General features: G+C 39.8%; 2 long non-coding RNA genes across 2 annotated transcripts; one reads left to right on the forward strand and one right to left on the reverse strand.

Annotated features, from left to right (window-relative positions):
• Positions 1 to 1,871: 1,871 nt before the first annotated feature.
• Positions 1,872 to 11,901, forward strand: LOC147316815 (uncharacterized). Its single transcript, XR_015131743.1, has 4 exons — positions 1,872 to 2,193; positions 3,051 to 3,178; positions 3,253 to 3,360; positions 10,777 to 11,901. It is a non-coding gene; the product is annotated as an uncharacterized LOC147316815 (long non-coding RNA).
• Positions 11,902 to 14,436: 2,535 nt separating this feature from the next.
• On the reverse strand, positions 14,437 to 15,226 carry LOC147316816 (uncharacterized). Its single transcript, XR_015131652.1, has 2 exons — positions 14,682 to 15,226; positions 14,437 to 14,599 (listed from the first exon to the last, which is right to left on the reverse strand). It is a non-coding gene; the product is annotated as an uncharacterized LOC147316816 (long non-coding RNA).
• Between the last annotated feature and the right edge of the window lie 820 nt (positions 15,227 to 16,046).

The raw sequence follows: 16,046 nt of genomic DNA on the forward strand, positions 1-16,046 counted from the left end.
TCATCAAACTGTAAATTTTAAATTGTTATTGATCCCTTTACCCCTGGTCCTAAAGTGTATATTTATTTTCTTACTCTTCTTATATATATTGTTTGTTTACTTGCACTGCTGTAACAGGAGCCTCGTTGTCTCGTCTCTCTATATACTGGACTTTTCTCTCTATATCTCCTACCCCTTGGGTCTATTTTCAGGAAACATGGGATTTCTTTCCACTGCTACGCCGATGACTCCCAGATTTATTTCCCACTTAAAAAGATAAATGGCTTCTCAGTAGACCCGCTGCTCAGATGCCTTGATGAAATAAGGACTTGGATGGCTTTGAACTTTTTACATTTTAATGAACAGAAAACAGAAGTGATGGTTTTTGGTGGCGCTTCTGAGGCCACTATTATAGATCTTGGTTCACTGGCACAGTATGTTAAACCAGTCATCACTAATCTGGGAGTTAAAATAGAGGCAAATCTTAAACTTGAAAGCCAGGTCAGAGCTGTTGTAAGATCTAGCTTTTTTCATTTGAGGGAATTAGCCAAAATAAAGCCTATCTTATCGAAACAGCATTTTCAGACAGTAATCCATGCCTTTGTTACTTCTAGGCTGGATTATTGTAACGCACTTTATTTTGGGGTTAGTGATGCGACCATTAGGCGCCTGCAGGTTGTGCAAAATGCTGCAGCACGTCTTTTAACTGGAACAAAAAAGTTTGAGCACATTACCCCTATTTTAATTTCACTCCACTGGCTACCTGTACATTTTAGGATTGTTTTTAAAATTCTCTTATTTGCTTTTAAATCTCTTAATGGCCTGCCCCCCCCCCCCCTACCTCTCGGAGCTACTACAACCATATACACCTGCCCGTTCCCTTAGGTCCGCCAATCAGCAGCTCCTTAAGGTACCGAAAACTAAGTATAAATTTAAAGGTGATCGTGCTTTTGCTGTAGCTGCTCCAAAGTTGTGGAATGATCTGCCCTTGCATGTTAGGCAGGCCTCTTCTCTCTCTGAATTTAAAAGTCTTCTTAAAACATATTTATTCGCTGAAGCCTTTGGCATTGATTAGAGGGGTTGACTCAATTTGTTTTAACATGTTTCAATTTATTGTATCTATTTTATCTCATTTTAATTTTCTTTACGTATGCTATTAACATGTACAGCACTTTGTGAAACTCTGGTTTTATGTTAAAGTGCTTTAGAAATAAAGTTGATATGGTATAAAGTTTACTTTGACTTCAGCAGCTTTGACTTTGACTTTGACTCGGTGCGCCTGAATTTCGGAAAAACATGCAAATTATAAATCTGTATTATAATGTTTGGTGTTTTCGTGTTTGTTGGTTTGTTTTTATTTAGTTTTATTTTGGTTGGTTATTAGATGCTGCTCCAGCCAGCCAGACACTTCCCCGCCGCCCCGCCCTCTCCTCTCTGCGCCGCAAGCAGCAGGCTCACCTCGCAAACGAAGGGCGTCCTTATTCCCAGGAAATGGGCGATAGAAAACCGATCGGTGCCTGTGCCATTCCCAATATGCGCTGGCTGATGTCGGGGCAGCATGAGTACGACCATTCTTTTTTTATTTTTTTTGCCGATGCCCGTGATGCCGCCCCAGGCAACCGCCCGTGTCGCCCGTATCAAAAACCGCTACTGGCTACCGGACCCCTCTCTGTGTGGAGTGGCCAGAGAGAGAGAAGCAGCGTCAAACGACGTAGCAGATACCTCTGCTTACCAATGAACACGTCTGCGCCACGCTGCGCCTATCAGTGCCCACACAGCGGAAATATGTGCGCAACACGTAGCTGTGCTGTCTGGGGAATCATCAACAAGCGGTAAACTTTCAGAGGAAGTGAACTACTGACGGTTATGCAGAGAAGAAAACAGCGATGTCTGAGTCAGACGAGGAGCGTCATACTTTCCGCACCAGCAAGAACACTGAGGGGGCAAATACGACTCCTAATAGCCCCAAGGGGGTTATGGTGACACTACCTTGCTTCTCTTGGTGTCCCAAAATATGCAGCCCAAACGGTCACGCCATCTTCTGGATTTGGTTTTTTTTTTTTTTGGTTGTGCAATAGTTGGTAGTATTTGGTTAGGGGTATGGTTATGTAAAAGTAAAGGTCAGGTTGTCCCGTCGGACGACGAGGACCCTAATTGCCGTTTCTCAAAAGCTGCAGTGGCCGCAGACTCCGAGAATTGTTCGGAGATTGGAAAGTGAGTAACATTTGAAACTTCTGATACATTTTTTTTTCACATTACACATACGATTATGCACTGATCCAAATGCAAACGCTAAAAAATCTCCAAGAACTGCGAACATATGGGCTCAAATTGTGGTCATAAATATTTTGTACTTGTAAATCAGGATTTGTATGTGTAAAAAGAATTTGTGTGTGCCTTAGTGATGTGTCAGTTGTGAACGAAATGGCTCTTAGAGCCGGGTCTTTGACGTGAACGACGCAAGCCGGCTCCTTATCGCGAGCCTCCCAGTCCTACTGCCAGTTTCTGGAAGACACCTTCTTCAAGCAGTGGTACAGGAAGAAGTCTGCATCCTTCAAGAAAAACATGATTTTCATGCAGGACAATGCTCCATCACACGAGTCCAAGTACTCCACAGCGTGGCTGGCAAGAAAGGGTATAAAAGAAGAAAAACTAATGACATAATGACATGGCCACCTTTTTCTTTCTCTCACCCTCTCTCCCTCTTGCACTTTTTTTTTGCTTCATTCCGCATTTGAGCTTTGCGCTGGGATGAGGGGGGAGGGGCGGTAGTTACACTGGCAGTAGCACAGGAACAGAGCAGGAGGGAGAGAGAGAGAAAGAGAGCCAGGGACAACAACGTCAGATTAGAAAGGTATAGTAATCATCCACAACTATTTTCAGTTGCGGATGATAAAGGATTCAGAAAGTTTATTCATGCATGTCCATATGACAGAGAGTATGCATGTTGTTTTTGTTCTGTCATGACAATTTAATTGTGGGACATTACAATTTTGATGAAGATTAAAATTAAATTAATTGTGCACACATGATAACAATAACACTAAAGTGATAACGATGAACTCTTTCAGGGACATTCTTCGGAAAAATGGCTCTGCAGTAGATGCTGCCATTGCTGCGCTGCTGTGCACCTCCATCATGAACCCACAGTGCATGGGGATTGGAGGCGGGGTCATATTCACTGTGATGGACAGCTCCGGTAACAAGACACCCTCGCTACTCTTTGCTCAGCTCTGCTGTGGATTAATGTAGTAATATGTCATCTTTTCAAAGGTAAAGTGAAAATCATCACCTCCAGAGAGACTGTCCCCAGCAACGTGACCTCTGACCTGCTTAAGTCGTGTCCTAACACCACAGAGTGGACCGTGGAGTGGCCGCACGGTGGGCTGTTTATCTGGCATAATGCTAATATTTATAAGGTTTTAGTCTAATCTGCTCTTGGACTCACCTTTATGACACAGCTAATTTATTCTGTACAGGTCACTGCTAATGCACACTGTGAGTCATTCCTCATTCAGCTTTCCTCAAAAAAGCAAAACTGGGATACTATAAAAAGAAAAGAAAAAAGATAAAGCAAACCACTACAGAGGGTTTGGCTGTCAGCAGATATTAAAGACAATGAGTCGGTGTCGTATATGACACTATCAGAATAATCTAGCATAAACACCATGAAATACATGCTCCTTAGTTTCAGAAACAACCAGAGAGATTGAAGTAGTCAGGTTTTTCTCCAAACTGGTCTTAACAGGTCTTTCTCCAAATGATACACAAGATGTAACACAAAGGTTTTAAAGGTGTAGTCAGTTATCTGTAGAGATATATTTTAAATTCTGCACCTTAATCTGCAAGTCAAACTCAAGATATGAAGGATCATACCTTTGTTTTATCACCTGAGAGGGTTCTTGTCATCAAAGAAGCGGAGGAAAGAGACAGCATGATTGGTGTCTTGTTAAAATGTCATCCTCCTCCTCACCTCTAACCTCATCTACTGAATTAAAGTCAAGACTCTAATACACTAAAGAGTGCACAACTATTCTTATTTAATTATTGAAAATAATAATTATTGGAAAAAAATAATAATAATAAAGTCAGCAACAAAAACCTAAATGATCTTATACCTCTTCAAAGAAATATATAACAAGACCAGAGAAATTCAAATACTGGGTCAAAAAACCTACATTTTTGTTTGCCAAAGGATAGCTGCTCCACAGTCCTGGGTCCTTTTTGTCATATATGTCATTTCATGATGCACTCGATGTGTTTTTTCTTGGTCAAAGGTTTGAACTGCAGGCAGGCCATTTTAACACCCAGGTACTTCTTCTGTGAAGCCATGCTATTGTAATAGATGCAGCATGCGGTTTAGCGTGGTCTTGCTGAAATAGATGTCAACTCGATGGGAGCACAAGTTGCCTGTGTACACCTTTCAGCACTGGTGCATTGCCAGATGTGCAAGCAGCCAATTCTATAGGCAGTAAAATAATTACATACCTTCAGAGGTTTTGAATTGAGTGTTGATAACAAGCTGCAAAAACAGCAGCACTTAACAACGTTAAAGCCCTTTACTCTTTAGCCCAGAATGCAGGATCCACATTTTCTAAAAAAAAATTTCACTACATATCGTACTGTGTATGACTGTGTACGTGACAAATAAAAATTTGAATTTGAATTTGGTCCATGTGAATCTGAAGAAGAAACACTCAGTGCATCATGGGAATCCCTTAGCAGCCTACACCTATTGCAGCATAACTAAGGGAGGATTCAGGGTCACCTGATCCAGCTCTAACTATATGCTTCAGAAAGGAAAGTTTTAAGACTAATCTTAAAATAGAGATAGTGTCTGTCTCCCAAATCCAAACTGGAAGCTGGTTCCATGGAAGAGGGGCCTGAAAACTGAAGAACTCTCCCTCCCATTCTACTTTTAAATACTCTAGGAACAAAAAGTAAGCTTGCAATGCGAGAGGGAAGTGTTCTAATGGGGTGATTCGGTACTATAAGGTCATTAAGATAAGATGGGGCCTTATTATTTAAGACCTTGTATGCAAAAAGCAGGATTTTGAATTCAATTCTGGATTTAACAGGGAGTCAATGGAGGGAAGCCAATATCGGAGAAATTTGCTCTCTCTTTCTAGTCCCTGCCAGTACTCTTGCTGCAGCATTTTGGATTAACTGAAGGCTTGTCAGGGAGTTTTAGGACATCCTGATAATAATGAATTACAGTCGTCCAGCCTAGAAGTAATAAATGCATGAACTATGTAACCCACCTAAAATTGCATCATGAAATTAACTGTAGTTCCCAAAGAGTGTCAGTAGGTGGCACTCTGAGATTGTGTAGTGCTTGTGAACTTGAATCGTTATCGCGAAGGAGAACAACGTTAAGGCTACAAATGCTGGTCGGAGCAACTCACCAGGAATTTTTCCCTATTTCTTGTAAAAAAAAAAGGATTTTACTCTTCCGCTTGTTGGGAAATGCGGACATTTTTGGTTGATGCCGATGTACCTCTTTTATGATCCCTGTTCATTTCCGGTGAGTTGACTCACTACGTTAGCATAGCAAGCTAATCGTTAGTTAAGTGTAGTGTAAATTCTATGTGTTTTTTAAGTGCTGTATTATCTTTGATACTCTAAGCCAATCGGAGATGTTTTTTTCTGAAAGCTAGGAAGTAAGTTTTATTTCCTGTAAGGAGATGATAATCAATCAATGATAATCAATGATATAAGTGACCATTTACCAGTCTTTGCATCTTATAATTGCCATTATAAAATTAACAGAAATGAACACAAGATTATTTACAAAAGAATTCGAACAGAGAAGACATTTAACTGTCTTAAAAATTAACTTTTAAAGCAAGAAACTTCTTCATGTTCATGTTTATGAACACGAAGAAGTTAATAAACCTTATGAAGCATTTTTAAGAACACATTAAACACACATTAGTAACACATTACTTGGTAAAAAACTGCCAGGTGATTGAAATCAACAGGAAACACAACTATGCAGGAAGACCATGGATGACTAAAGGACTGCAAAATGCCAGGAAAAAAAGAACACCCTATATCTTATATATATATATAATATTTTATTAAAAGGTTAGAACACAATAAAGAAAACACAAAAGGTATATGGAATGTCATAAACAGTACAATCAAAAATGAATCAAGGAACAATGATTACCCTGGGTACTTTATAGAAGGGACAAAAAGCATTAACAAAATGAAAGAGAAAGCAAATGGTTTTAATGAATTCTTCGTAAATATGGGGCCAAAACTGGCAGAGGAAATAAAGGCCGATGGAATAGAAAGGAACACTGGTGAAAATATTGAAAGGAATAGAAGCTCAGTGTTTCTAAGAGCAGTGGAAGAGAATGAAATATATGACATCGTTAGAGGACTTAAGAACAAAACCAGTACAGATTGGAATGACATTGATGTTGTAACAGTAAGAGAGTTGCTGATTATTTATGGTATTGGAAAACCGTTAAAATACGTTTTCAACTTATCTTTTCAAAAAGGTTTTTTTCCTGAAAAAATGAAAGTTGTTCAAGTTATTCCAATTTACAAAACAGGTAAAAAGCATCACTTTGCAAATTATAGACCAGTGACTATTTATAAAAAGTTTATAAAAATTTATAAAAAGATTTGACAGTTTTGTGGACAAATGTGAATTGCCTACATAATAAGAAGTACACACTTGGAGTTTTTTTAAATTAAAAAAACTGTTCAATACCAGGGCTGCCACGATTAGTCGACTAGTCACGATTACATCGACTATCAAAATCGTCGAAGACTAATTTAATAGTCGACGCGTCGTTTGAAGCTTTGTAAGATCCCAAGGAATAAGTAGTAGGATTTAAGAGTGTAATAACGGACTGAAACAGAAGATTCCAAAAATGGCAGCAGCTAGTTAGTTTTAATATTACTCTTATTATTCTTTCTGGGTCACAAAATAAATGTTTAACATATTTCAGGAGAGAATGTAGCTGTGTAAACTTCAAATATGTGCTCAGTTTATCAAGACACCACATATTTTCAAAAGCGCCCCGACATTTTCGGAGACGTCTGTTACCCACTAGCTCGATAGCTAGCCGGGGTTCAAGGCTCGCTAGAGCCGGTGAGAACACCAGACTCCTGGCAAACCATTTTCAAACCCACCGCCGTCTTTCGCTACTCAGGTTAAACATGATATCCAAGTCACTTAGATAACTTAAAAATGTTATTGTTTGGCTTTTTTCAGTATTTTATTTGTTCCTGAGTAAATCGGTTTGGCTGAGATTAAAGTTATAGTTTTTACACAGCTGAATAAACGTCAAGCAGACAGCTGATCATCAGAAGTGTGAGATGCTTGAGAATTTACTCCGGTGCCCTGTTATATTTTAGATAGCAAGGAGCAGACGGCTGAGTTTATTAAACTTCACCGAAACAATCTGCAAATTTAATTAAAATTTAATAAACTATCATCTTGTCTTTATTTTTTAGTTAGCACATACACTTAAAGCTGTAAGCTAATGATAGTTATATTAGAGCAGATGCATGCTGGTGCAGTAAGCTCTGTGTTGCATGATCTGATTAGTGGACTAATCGCAAAAATAATCGGTGACTAGTCGACTATCAAAATAAACGTTTGTGGCAGCCCTATTCGATACTGTCAGTCATGAAATTCTAATAAAAAAAATGGAAAGTATGGGTTTAGGGGAGTGGTTTTGGAGTGATAAAAAGCTATGTAGTGAATATGCAACAATATGTACAAATAAATGAGTAGGAATCTAAATTGATGGATGTTGCTTGTGACATACCTCAAAGATCAGTATTAGGTCCAAAAGAATTCATGGATTCTTTATTGTCATTCGCATCACATGTTTACATGAGGTGTAACGAAAATTACGTGCACGTGGTCCCGGAGCGAAAGAAACAGAGTAACGAAGAAACAGAATAAAAAGAAAACAGAATAACAAGTAATAAGTATTTCAAATAAATTAAGTGCAGCAACCTGAGTATTATAAATGCAAGTATTAAAATAATACAAATAAAATAAATAGAGTGCAACAACCTGAGTACCAGTATGGAGTATAGATATAGAAATGTAGGTATAAATACTTTAGCAGCAAATGGCATGATGTCTAGCATTGATAAAGTGACGATGTCAGTAGTGATTAGGTGCTACAATAACAGTTCTTGTCCATTATTGACTGAGAAGTCTCACAGTTTCTGGAATGAAGCTGTTTCTCTGTCTGGTGGTTTTGCATTTAATGCTCCTGAGCCTCCTGCCTGGGGGGCAGAAGGTTTATTATGTATAAAAATTATATTTGCCAAGTATCGAAGATTCTAAAGTTTGTAATATTTGCAGATGACACAAATATATTTTGTTCAGGTGTGGAATTGCCACAGGTTTTGGAGGTGATCACACAGGGATTAAAGATATTAAAGAAGTGGTTTGATATAAATAAATTATCATTAAATCTAGATAAAAGCAAATTTATGTTATTTGGAAACCATAAGAAAAATATCGAAGTAGAAATATGTGTTGACAATGTATATTTAGAAAGAGTAAATGAAATAAAATTTCTTGGTGTGATCATTGACCACCATCATTGTTAGGGGGAAATTGGAAAGGAGGCATTGCCGTTCTGGGGAAAACAAAGCAAATCTTGGATCAGAAAGCACTTCACATATTATACTGTGCTTCACTACTACCATATATGAGCTATTGTGTAGAGGTCTGGGGAAACACATGCAGAAGTAATACACAAACAATAACTATAATGCAGAAAAGGGCCATTAGAATAATAAATAATGCAGGGTACAGGGAACATACAAATGCACTCTTTATCAAAATGCATGAAATTCCAAGACTTGGTGAAGTTTGAAACAACGCAAATAATATATAAAGCAAGAAATAAAATGCTTCCAAAAGACATCTGTAAATTGTTTATAGAAAGAGAAGGGGGGTATAACTTAAGAGGAAAATGGAATTTAAAAATACAAAGTCCTAGAACGACAAAGTATGTCTATCTCAATAGCGGGAGTTAAATTACGGAACAGTCAGAACAGAACAAATAAAAGAAAGTAACAACATAAACTAGGGCTGGGCGATATGGCCTAAAATTCATATCGCGATATAATTTGAAGCATGTGCAGTAACGATATATATCGCGATATATTCTTTTCTTCTGTATAACGTATTTTCCGCACTATAAGGCACTTAAAATCCTTTAATTTTCTCAAAAATCGAGAGTGTGCCTTATGTATGAATTCTGGTTGTGCTTACGGACCTCGAACCGATTTTGGCGATTTTGTTCATCTTTAATAAAATTATCAGCGTTGCTGCTTTATCAGGTGTAATAATTAAGTTTAACATCCATGCGTCCATGAAAACAGAAGTTATTACATTTAACGGAGTTAGAAGTTAACAGGAAGTTAGCTCGCTAGTTTATACCTAAACATGACATACCATGTTCTGACTGAGAGATTTTTGAAACTAATTCAAACGTACAGCTCTGCTACCACTTCCAACATAAATGAAAACAGGAAACTAAACAGCAGTGGCGTTTGTAGGGTTACTGAAGTTGGACTACCTGGTATATAATGTTGTGCTACGTGATTGCTAGCGACACAGCTATTTAAGCATAACATTAGCACAGTGAAGGATGAAGGATGAACGCCAACTTTTTTTTATCACTCATTAAAACTTAACGTGAGGGATTCTGGTGGTCAGGGACAAATGCAATCGCATAGCAGGATGCTATACACGGGCCAAACTTCAGTCAGGAGAACAACTAAGATTATTCATCCACAATACGAGGTTAGTTATTAATATACTGCAACAACATGAGAATAGAACAGCTGCGAGAGAATTCAACATTAATGAATCAATGTTACGGAAGTGGAGGAAGCGCAGTTTTTGGCTTTCCCCATATTTCAAAAGTGCTTCATCTCTTTGCTATGACTGTCGCCCAGCATAATTTGCAGATGATAATGGTTGTAGCCGCTGCGATGCTTTCAACCAAAACAGGCGCAGTTTGATGACATCATCAACATGCGCCATCGCGATAGCGTGATACAGTCAAAATCTCTATCGTTGGCCAAAATTATATCGTTTATATCACCCACCCCTAACATAAACCAGTTTAAAATAAAATATAAAAAACAAATCTTAAACAAATATAAGAATGAAGAAAACGGGGTAAACCCAGGACCGTAATTGAAGTGATGTTTTGGTTTGTTTGTTTCATTATTTGTGAATCTAATTTACATATTCTGTCTTTATTTATATGAAAGAAATGATATTGTCATTTTTTTGTTTGTTTTGCTGTTGTTTCATTTGTTTGTTTGTTTAATTTAAGACTAAAAGAAAATTAAATGAATGAGATGTAAAATTTGAGGGGGTAGGGGCAAATAAGTGTATACTTCTGCCTACTCCTTTTCAAACAAAAGAATTGAATGATATTATGTAATGATGGTGAATGTACATGTTTGAAATAAAAATGAACTGAAGTGAAATAAATATGACCAGTCTTTGAATAAATAGTACTGCGACCACGTTTTGTACTTCTCTCGTGCATCGATGAGGTGCATTCTCACAATTCAGTAAGCGCTGGATTATTGTTACTGCTGTTCACAAAAGAGGAGATGTGAGTTAATTTTGTGTAATAAGTGCCTATGGAAACCGTTTTAAGGTTCTTTAATTCTGTTATTATCGATTGCATTAAGTTGTCATTTACGAAAATGAGAGGTGTATGGTCACTAGTGTTGATTAAGTTGTTTTATAATATTAATGCAAAATGTGTTCACTGCCCTGTGCAGGTTGGTCTTTTTGTTGGAGTGTGAAATTGTGCGAGTGAGACCAGTAAATTCACCTGCAGCGAGCCAGGATTCAGGATCCCAGCTGCGATGGAGGAAGGTTTGCAGCCTACTTAGAAGTGACAGACGCGTTACTTCCTGACAGATAAGCTTATGAGATCTCAAAACAATACACTGCCTGGGTAGTACTACTAACATTAACACTATCCACACACACTTCACACACCTGAACAGAAAAGACTGAAAAGAACTCTGAACTGAGTACACAGGCTGACAAACATGGACTATTGGAATTTTCTCATTGTGAATTGTTGAATGACTATTTATGGTTTTGTTTAAATAAATGTTAACTGTTCTTTTAGCTGTGTGTCACGTGCTCCTTAGTCGATTTCTAGAGAACATAAACCCAAGATCCTAACTTCCTCTACGTTCTGTAGTGGTAAAGTATCATGTGTTACAACTAGGTTTTTAGCGTCACGTTGAGACAGGATATTCCTCATTTCAGAGATATTGCACAAATGGAAGAAAGCAGTCCTACATATTTGTTTAATATGTGCATTGAAGGACATATCCTGGTCAAAAATTACTCCAAAATTACTTTCCTGCAACCAGGAAAGAAATTACTAGCCAGGGAGACGTGGCTAGTCGTTGCTCCATTATTTATTCCAATTCAAGCTCATGCAGTCTTTTGTTACTTTATAGTAGTACAACTGTGTATTTACTTTTTCCAAAAATAGCTCACATTATGATGATGATGATGAAGCTTTATTTGTCACTTGCAGTTGCCTGCAGCAAAATTGGACCCCTTCTGACCATACATACATTACACAAACATCACATTGGGGAGACAGGTCAGAACAGGGAGCTTACAGAAAAACAGTGAAATGTACAACACAATAGGGGAGTGGAGGAGGAAAAAAGAGAACTCTACTCAGACTGAGCTCCTGGTAGGGGATCAGTATGAGAACAGAAAACAAAAATTCCTCAGCACAAAAAGCACATGAATCTTCACACTGTAACACCATGAAAACACATGACAAGCAACAGGGATGGGTAAATGGGGTGAGAGGTTGCCAGTGTAGACAGCAGCATGATTCCACGCTGGCCCGGTCAATCGCCGTCTGCATCGGGTGGGTGCAACCATTGGAGGCGTTTGGAGGGGGGAGAGGGGTGAGTGTACATCTGCGTCAGTGTACGTGTGTGTGTGTCCTGTTCAACTTGAGAGAGAGTGTCCTTTTACCTGGTTAAGCAAAGTCAACAGTCCTGATCCGACGCAGGTGTCCTTGAAGGATACGATCAGAGAGAATTTCTTGTTCAGGAGCCAAATGAGTGAAGGAGATGATTGTTTGGGTTAATGTGAACAACTGCATGCAATTTCACAGTTGGTCTAATGTCCATCACTGGTCACTTGATCTGTCAATTTCCCATTGCAGAGCCGTGAGCTTCTCTAAGATCTTATCCATATTGCGTTCAATAAACACAGTGTGAGTACTCAGAGATTGCCCATCGTCAATCACGTCGGCCAGCCTTGTGGGACCGCTTTCTTTGTTTTCGATAAGCCAGGTTCAAGCCAGCTCCGATCAGCCAGAACTCTGTTATCATGGTTCCAAATGGGTAGATCTCGTTCAACGTCCTCTATTGAGAGTGTCGCCAGACACACGACGCAACCGACCATCAAGTATCCGGCAGCAAGGGGCTCTGCAGGACAATCAGGCTCTCCCGAGCCCAGGCTTCTCATCAAAAATAGGGTGTCAATTTCGTTAAGGGACCAGTTGATCAAATTCATAATTCTTTAGGTCTTAGAGAACAAGACTGAGAGACTCTCTGAGGGTTAGAAAGTTACACGAGAATACACAAGGACATGAGAAGCCAAGCAGGAAAGATAAGGGAAGGGAGAGGGAAAAGATGCAACTGCTTCCGTCAAGAGCGAGATAGGATTTCACATATTCTCAATACGTGTTCCGTTATCAGATAGACAAAGAGAATGAACATATTCCACTGTCATAGACAAAGCCGATTTTCTTATGAAACTCGCTTCAAAATGAATGCTAAAAAGATAATCCATGCATTTCGAAAGATTCCGAAAGAATGGTGTAATCACTACCATCTTGATATGTGCACTGAATTTAAGTAAATACTTTATGGCAGAAAACAAACAACTAAAACAACACACTATAAAGGTGGAGCCGATCAGTAACATTACAGAACGTTGAATTTACTAGACTAAACAATGTTTCTGTGCTTTCAGTTTCTGACCTTAATAACTAATCTATGCAATATATCGGGTGTGACTGCTTTTATTTTCTATTTCTGGTACAATACTAGCCTGCAAGCAGGAAAGAAATGATAAGGCAGGGAGTACATGTAACATTATGAGAAAACAGTGCTGAGCATGCTTCCGACTACTAACAACAGGCCAAACCATGGTCTCACACTGCCACCTACTGGTACAAAAATGGAGCATCAGCTACAAATATCCCAGACTAGTTACCAGGTCTATAGTTAAAACTAGTTAATTTAGAGGATTTTCAAAAGAAAATATCACTTACATTTAAAGTAAAATAGCTGAAATATAAGTTAATTCACATAAGTGTGATTAGACGTTAGTGGCTATCACACACACACATTCATACTGTTGCTCTTTGATTAGATAACTCTATGGCTGCTGTCAATATACAGGCGAAGCTTACGGGTTATGCAGCCAACTTTGTAAGTTGGAACATTAAGTCTATGAATCACCCTGTTAAGCACAAAAAGGTGCTTACACAACTGAAAAAATCTGATATGTCTTTTCCACAGGGGACTCACCTTTGTATAGCAGACCGATATAGATTGAAGACTGGTTGGGTTGGCCAAATAGTCCATTCCAACTTTAACTCTAAGACAGAGGGGTGGCCATCCTTATGGGTAAAAACGTCCCATTTCCTGTATCAACCATTTTATCTGATCCTATGGGTCCTTATTATGGGTCCGTATTACTGTGGTTGGCCAACATTATGGACTTTATGGACAACTTTATGAACTGATTTAAGCCAACATTTATGCCCCCAAATGGGATGATGAAACCTTAATTGTCTATTAATTCTCGTGAATTCTGGATATGACAACACACAATCTCATTTTAGCTGGAGGTACAAGCTGTGTGCTCTCTAACCTAGAAAGAAGCTCTAATAAGGATACTCATCCAGGGCATGCTCCGACTATATTCCTGTCCACAAAATGTTCTATTGGATAAATTCATTTGTCACTGATAAATGTCCTCTTCCACTTATTGAAACTTGCAATTATCAATCTATTGTTATTTCAGATCATACCCCCCTATTGATGAGATGGGGGTTGGATGCCTCACTGCCCTCCGCCTCTGGCAGTGGCCCTTTCTACTAAGGAGGCAAGAGTTCTGCATGTCCTGGTGACCCTCCACCCGTTTCACAGGTGGGTGCAGCCTGATCTATCTAGTGAAAGTCTAGACAGACCAGACCAGCTCAACCACACAGACACTTCCTACATGATTTGAGGACAAAAGCAGAGTATGCAATATGTGGGACAAACAAACACACACACACACACAAATGGCAAATGTGAGATCATGGGAATCTAAGCAGCTTGAACCGAAAGTGACTAAAAATTGTCAAGGCTGAGCAGGACTCAAGCGCAGACTACGAATCACAATAAACATTTTTTTTATTTACATGACACAGAGTGCACTATATACAAGTGGGGAGAAGGGGTCCAGCGAATCCAGAGGTCCATGGAGGGTGGGGGGCTCCAAAGGCTCACTGCAACTGCCACACTCACGAACAGGGTCTCAAGGCGGGGCACGGAAAATCTATATACAAGGACAAAATGTTAAATGCCAAGCAAAGCACAAAGAGAAATCAAAATATTTCCAAAGCTAGAATTGCACTAACGAATGTTACACAGTAGTCCAGCGACAAAGGGCTCCAAGCAACTGCCTTCAGAAGTGGCTGGTAAACAGGATGATGAACCTCAGGTGAGAAATTGCTTGCAGGTGTGAGGACAGCAACCGGGAGCCCATGATTAGGTCCACCCAGGCATCGCGTTGTGAGCAGGGAAGCAAGAAAGAAAGTGAGAGAAACAAAAACAAATACATATACATGTAGCGTAACTGGACCATGACAGTAATATTTCAGTTTGATCAACCATCTCAACAAGTTCAATTACTTTCTTTTCAAGCTGCTTACACTACATTGACTTTTGTTTTTACACAATCTCAGAAGAGGAGAGCCACTGAGGGAACGCCTTCCGCCCTCCGACGCCTCCACCGTGACCTCCACTTCTGAGAGGAATTGCCCACAGATCAAAGCATGGAGTGTGCCTGAATGGACATACAGAACTCCAAGGTTCGGCCCAGTGTTGAGGGTTTTCCCAAAGGAGAGGGCCCGGCGGGCGGTGCCTCACAGCCCTCTGCCTCTGGGAGTGGCCCCTTTCTACTAAGGAGGCAAGAGGTGGCCAGGAGTCTGTCAGCGAGTTCTGCATGTCCTGGTGACCCTCCACCTGTTTCACAGGTGGGTGCAGCCTGATCTATCTAGTGAAAGTCTAGACAGACCAGACCAGCTCAACCACACAGACACTTCCTACCTGATTTGAGGACAAAAGCAGAGTATGCAATATGTGGGACACACACACACACACACACACACACACACACACACACACACACACACACACACACACACACACTCACTCACTCACAGATCAGTTGAAAGGGACAGAAGAAATGGCAAAAGTGAGAATATCTCACACACACACAACAGAGGGGGAAGAGATAGAGAAATTGGCAAATGTGAGATCATGCTAAGCAGCTTGAACTGAAAGTGACTGGAAATGTTTACGTTTGATCAGCCACCCATCCATTCTCTGCTGTGTTTCTTTTCCAGTGTCACAGGGCAGCTCGAGCCTATCCCAGCTATCTTAGGGCGAGAAGCAGGGTACACCCTCGACAGGTCACCAGTCTGTTACAGGGCTAACACATAGACGCAGAAAACCATTCGCACCTATCGCCAATTTACACTCTTTGAGTACCTATTGCCACTAACTGCAGGTCGTTGGACTGTGGCAGGAAGCCGAAGTACTAGGAAAGAACCCACGCAAAAGCAGGAAGAACATGCAAACTCCACACAGAGCGACGGTAGAGCTGAACTCAAGACCTTCTTCCTGTGCGGTAACGGTGCTAACCACTGTGCCGCCCGCGTGTGAGCAACCGTCTCCCAGAAATTTAAAAAAGTTCAGTTACTTTCTTTCAAGCTGCTTAC

This window comes from Aulonocara sp. 'chitande type north' Nkhata Bay, linkage group LG12 (genome assembly GCF_057382095.1).
Source record: "Aulonocara sp. 'chitande type north' Nkhata Bay isolate Kocher_YH1m ecotype deep benthic linkage group LG12, A_spYH_male_GT1.1, whole genome shotgun sequence".
Taxonomy (NCBI): domain Eukaryota; kingdom Metazoa; phylum Chordata; class Actinopteri; order Cichliformes; family Cichlidae; genus Aulonocara; species Aulonocara sp. 'chitande type north' Nkhata Bay.